Genomic DNA, 5933 nt, shown 5'->3' on the forward strand with positions numbered 1-5933 from the left:
TCCCGCCTCGCCGCCTCCTCCTCTCCCCTCCCTGCCCCGCCGCTGCCCGGCTTCCTCCCCTCACGGCCTCCTCCTTCCACCCCTCATCTGGCGCCTCCCAAACCCTAGCCGTCGTGCCCTAGCCGCCGCCTTCCTCCTCCCGCACGCCTGCCTCCCTCTCCTCTTCCTCTCCCCCTAGCACCACCCGCACCCGCGCCTCCCTCTCCACAGGAGCAGTGGAATCACATCCCGCACGCACCGGAAGGCGGCCGGAAGGAGGCGAGCGGCAGCCTCACCACCGACACACTCGCCGCTGACACCGGCGGCAATGAACGGATCCTGGCCGTCCCCGTCTCCTTCACGTCAAATCCATCAAGGTCAAGTGGATTGCATCACGACAAGCGTGCGGATGGGCATGGAGCCATGAACACACACCTCTACGGCGACGCCGCCGTCTCGGTGCTCCTCGCCTCCCACTCCGATGGCGACAACTTCGACGCGCTCATACACCTCGTCGCCCTCATCGCGCAGGTCCGTCCCCCTCCTCTCTTCTTGTGTCTTCTCACCCGAATTCCGGCGAATGAATTGCACGCGTGTGTGCTTGCTGCGCAGGCGGTCAAGAACGCGGTGGCACAGTCGCTTGAGCTGAAGACGCTCGTCCCGTCTACCTCTACCTCTGGCTGTTCCACTATGCCGAGAGGTTAGCTCAGCCCCGTCCCCTCATCTGCACTCCTCTTTGCCTGTGATAAGTCATGTACTGTAATATTTATTCAATGTAAAATGCAGATTTTCAGAAATAACAAAGTTTGAGGGAAGCATTATTAGGCCTGGAACTTGGTCTACTGTCGGAATTCAGAGCCATAAAGCATTGGACTTGGACAAGGTAAGTGCACTTGCAGAGTCTCCATCTAGAATATCTATTTTGGGTACTAATTGATGGTATATTATAGCAACAAACAATCAAAGACGCGTACGTGACTGCTCCATGGTTCAGAGCTCTTCCATGGCAGCAACCAGCGGTCCCAAGGCCAAGGTGAGTTCCCCATTTCCCTCCTCTCGCTGAGCTCCCTCCTTTGGCCGCCATTTCCCTCGCTATCTCAGTGATATGCTTATATGCGCTGCTAGAAGTGAGGATTTGGCTATATTTCCAGAGCAAAAATATAACAAAGCAAAAATTGTTCCAGAGATCTGGGAGTTGCACTACTACTTCTGTTGTGATGTGTCTTGCTTTCGTGTTTGTTTACAATTGGCAAGTTTCAGGCTTTTACTGTCTTTAGCCATCCTAGCAATACTTTTTACAGTCTGCACTATTTGTTCTCCCCTGAAAATATGATTCTTGATGAAGTTTTACTTCACTGTTGGCATCTCCTCTGTTTGCTGATCTACAAATGTGTTTTTGTTTTTACACTGGTAGACAAAATTTTAGTCATACTTTCTAGGATCATAGTTTGTTGTCAACTACTTCCACTCATGGCTGATATATGTGAGTATTTAGGCTGGATAACTATACCATAGCCTGGACTGGTGGATTGAGTATAGTTGGTCCATAAAAATTCTGTTAAACATAACTATCTGTTTTTAATCGGCCATGTGACTGCTTGCTAACGGCTTGAATTGACCCACTCCTACATATGAAATTGTAATTTGTTGACACATATAAGCAACCACAATCTGTCCTAAAGGTGACTGACCTGTCTGTTTAGTGGAGTAATGGTTGATGATATCTTGGTTTTGCTGAAAAGTCATATGTAGAAATAATGTCCGACAACGAATACCCGAGACCCTATGGGGTTATTTCCAGTGGCCAGTTCCTAAAATGCCAAGTAGTCCGCATCTTTCTAAGCATTTTAATTACTATATGGAATTAGAACTAAGTCAGTAATAATTTTAGCCTCATTTTGAATATGCCATTGTCTTTATTTGTCTCAATAGCGGACAATTAGCACGAAAGCTGCAAGCAGTGCATTCATGACCAAGTTTTCTTCCTTTATAATGGATTTTCAAGATTCCTTTTATACTGCTATTTTTTATTGCTTCTGTCTTCATGTACCGTGACTGATACCGGTGAGTTTTTCTGCATCAGGACATTTATTGTAAGAAATGTGTTTCCATGCACCTGCCTCGACCTTTAGGACTGGTAATTTGTTAAGTTAATAAATCTAGAATCTTCATTTGGTACATGAAAATCCATGCTTAATTAGTAGCCCCACTCTCTTGAGTAACTGCAGATGTTATGCTCTTCCGTTTTGTACTCAGTCAAGTAATGTTTTTATGCTTCATGAAGGTGAGATATTTGAAGCTCTACGCTTGTGTGCACTAAAATGGAGAGCATCTCCTTTTTTTAATGGTGATGCACCGAAAATGTGGCCAAGGGGATCCTGTGGTGCGGGGTGATGACCGTGGACAGGCTCTGCTGGGGGAATGAGGTGCTCCGGAAGAGGATACAGCCCGGCGATACTGAGGCTGAGGTCAGCCTAGAGATGCGCATGCGTATCAAAAGGTAGTGCTTTCTTTCTTAGTTTTCACATCAAAATTATGTATTTTCATGATGCAAGCATATATATTTGTTTGTTTGTACGGTTCAGTTTTAAAGATTTTTCAGTCAGTTTTGAAGATATTTCCCTTGAGATAGTACTTTATTTCTATGGTCTTTCCGATAGTTTATAGCAACATTTGGTATGTTGTATATAATGTCTATGATAATTGATGTGTGATCTTGATTCTTGGATCAAAATGATTCACAAGATGACGAGCGTGGCAATCTCGGCGGGCTCGCTAAAGTCAGGGGAAGGAGAGAAACAATGGGGAAGGGAGCATAACATGGATGTGGGGCAGGAGGGGCCGTGGTCGGAGCTGCATTGCGTGGGCATATTGGTTAGTTTGCTATTTATGGCCCAATTCAATGTTCAAAGCTTTCTATATAGAATGCTCTAATTCTTACTGGACTGCCATTCCTGACATGGCAATGGTTTCAGGGTATTATTTGAGCTGATACTCCATTTTCTTACAAGGTAAATAAGATACAACTGTATCATTCTAAACTTTTGCCTTCCATCTATATTACATAAATGATGTACATATGTTTTTCTTCTGTGATCTCCTGGGGTCATTAATTATGAAAGAAATCTGAATAATTCTAAAAGAATCCCCTGTGATCATTAATTCTGAAAGAAATCTGAATGATTGCCAGAATGAGGAGGAAAAAGCAATAAAATTCTTACCATTTGGGTCATGGTTTTGGAGGAGGATTGCTGGTGTTGTGCTCACTCGGCGCTCTAATTAATCTTATTTGATCTCTAGGTCTAAATTAAATTTATCTCAATTAGATACTAAACAAACAATTGAATGTGTTGGCGTTCATCCAAACTACATAGATCCGATTGTATTAGTGCTAGTTCTTTGAAGTCAAGTACTGCTATGGTCAAAGGGAAATCATTTTAAAGTGATGGCCCAAGTGATACAAGACATAATACAAATTAATCAATTTTAATGTCTACATGTTTTGTTTGCTCTTATGTTCACTTCTGTCGAGTTACAACTTTACCTTGTGATTTTTTTTACTTCAGAGATGTGGTCCCGTCGATGTTGGCTGTCGAATTTGTGCTGCAGTCCATGCCCACCACGTCCGAGTCTTCGCCCCTTCGTCATCCAACACGAACAACAGAACAAAGTAGCAGTCATGATTTGCCAGGTTGGAGAACTAACGCAGCTTGCTGCCACGGAGTGCTCACCCTTCTTCTGTGCCATAAAGCCCCTCGGTCGAAACTTGCAAATAAAAATTGCTGACCTTGTCAATCTCGCTGGAACGACGTCTAGCTCATTGTGCTCTACTCACTATAAGTACCTTGACCTCTGCTTATTCTAAACCATTTATTTATCTGTTTGGGCTGTAATTTGTAAGTTTGCTTTCTTAGTAAAGAACTAAATAATGCTTTGATGCCGATGACTATTTTCTTGGATAAGATTATATTCTTTAGATTGTGAGCTGACCTATTTGTGATTTCTATCTCAGCTAACTGCATATCTCATAACTAAAGCCATGAACAAGTGCTTCAGTTATGCTGGTGGCAATACATTGCTTGAGGTGACCTCATGTGCAAGATTATCCCCATGGAGGGAGCTGGCACGGAGACATTTGCTCACATCAGTACTATGTATGCATTATTTTTTTACTTGAAGATTAAAGGATTATAAGAACTGAGACCATTGCATGGAAATCAGCTTAGCACCATAATAATGAGGTGGTGTATCATGCAGTCCGGGCAGGATCACCACTGATTGACATCTATCCTTTTTAATCTCCTAAAGCAAGAGTATTTTGGTGGAGGACAATTTATGAAGGCAGGCTTAGCTGTGATTAATAAACCTGAAACTTCTTAGCAACTACTTCCTCTGTAAACTAATATAAGATCATGTAGATGACTTCTTTAGTGTTGTAAAAGATCTTATATTAGTTTATAGAGGGAGTACTCAATTATTATGTAACGCTAGATTTTCTCCAACTACACATGTGTTCTGTTTTTCACACTGGTGTACTGTTTTTCTTATTCATCCTTTCAAATAATTTAGTCTCTAATGATTTGGTATAGCCAACGTGCATACTACCCGGTGTAGGCATCTAATTTGTTTTATTCTTTGTTCCATGATGAGATGATGGATTGTAACAGGGTAGCCATTTCCTTCTCTTTTTAACTCTTAGAAAACGAAATGGTTTTGGTTATATGGTTTATATCGATGTTTCATTTGGACCAGGATAAAAAGTACATTCAGAGTGCCCGTTGAACAATCCGAACTTAGATATGAGCACTACTTCTATTAAAATTAGAGTACTCTTAAAACTATCTCATTGTGTGATATCGACTGATGTATCTATGATTTGGGTGTCTTTCTTCAGGAGCAGCCTGGTTGGGTGGTGACGTTTCCGAGTGGCCAAGCAAGAGCTTTTTTTGGTCTACACCTATGCAGTGGTGACTTCTGCTACAATGTGCATCAACACCAGAACCATGTTCCCGATCATGGTATGGTGCTTAGCATCATCATTTGCTTCCATTTCGTGTAGTTGAAGGGCTCCAAGAGTTTGTGTTGTCAAATGCTACCTCATTTCGGGATCTCCCTCTAACTGGTCCTCCCATTATCTTGGTTTGCAGGACGCTGTTGTGTCCCTCACCGGCTCTCTCCTTGCCATCACCGAGGGGGGTTGTGCAGGCCACTACTCGCGCAACTACTTTGAAGTGTGGAGCATGCCATTGAGATAGACCAAAAGAAGAACATCGCCGACAACAACACCAATGGGGGCCTCCCTGGTTGCCACCACCGCCGCTGCCGTCGTCGCCCTCCCCGCTGCCCCACACCACACTGCCAGATAGGTCTGTGTGCTTTTCCCTTGCCCCCTGCTTATTGCACTCAGGATGTGTTGGTGCCATGCTTTGCCTATATGTGATCTCCTATTCTGTTGTAAAATTCTTTTTGCTTATGATTTCTTACTGTAGTGTGAAATTTTAATTGCTTGGGTTGTTACTGCTATGAAAATATATTGCTATATTTAGGTTTGTTACTTTAGTCTCTCTTCCTCCCTTGTTTTATAATGGTATGAAATTCTATTTTGCTGAAAGATCGAAGAGATTCTTTTTGAACACAATTTGTGTCATGAGGACTGAATTACATGTAGCTATGATATCTTTTAATTTTGATCATCTGTATTTTACAAGAGTTCCAGTGTATATTTATTTTTCATCCTTATCAGAATAAGGATGCACCTTGAATTATATGCAGTTTTCAAGACCATCGTTTGGAATTTTATGCAGTTTCTTTTGATGAAAATATTTAGTTTGTTGTAAATTCCAATGAATACGATTCTGGATGAGGACAGAATAATGTGTAGCTATGATGGATGTTCTTATTCCAGTGACTCATCATCCGGAGATAATAGTAAGATGAATTATCAATTATGGCTT

General features: G+C 42.4%; 2 long non-coding RNA genes across 2 annotated transcripts; both read left to right on the forward strand.

Annotated features, from left to right (window-relative positions):
- Window positions 1-592: 592 nt before the first annotated feature.
- LOC119323257 lies at window positions 593-1012 on the forward strand. Its single transcript, XR_005156195.1, has 3 exons — window positions 593-679; window positions 766-862; window positions 930-1012. It is a non-coding gene; the product is annotated as an uncharacterized LOC119323257 (long non-coding RNA).
- Window positions 1013-2386: 1374 nt separating this feature from the next.
- Window positions 2387-5594, forward strand: LOC119326002. The gene is made up of 7 exons (XR_005157780.1): window positions 2387-2479; window positions 2725-2853; window positions 2955-2990; window positions 3546-3819; window positions 3992-4133; window positions 4874-4997; window positions 5127-5594. It is a non-coding gene; the product is annotated as an uncharacterized LOC119326002 (long non-coding RNA).
- The last annotated feature ends 339 nt before the right edge of the window (window positions 5595-5933 follow it).

Source organism: Triticum dicoccoides, chromosome 6B (genome assembly GCF_002162155.2).
Source record: "Triticum dicoccoides isolate Atlit2015 ecotype Zavitan chromosome 6B, WEW_v2.0, whole genome shotgun sequence".
Lineage (NCBI taxonomy): Eukaryota > Viridiplantae > Streptophyta > Magnoliopsida > Poales > Poaceae > Triticum > Triticum dicoccoides.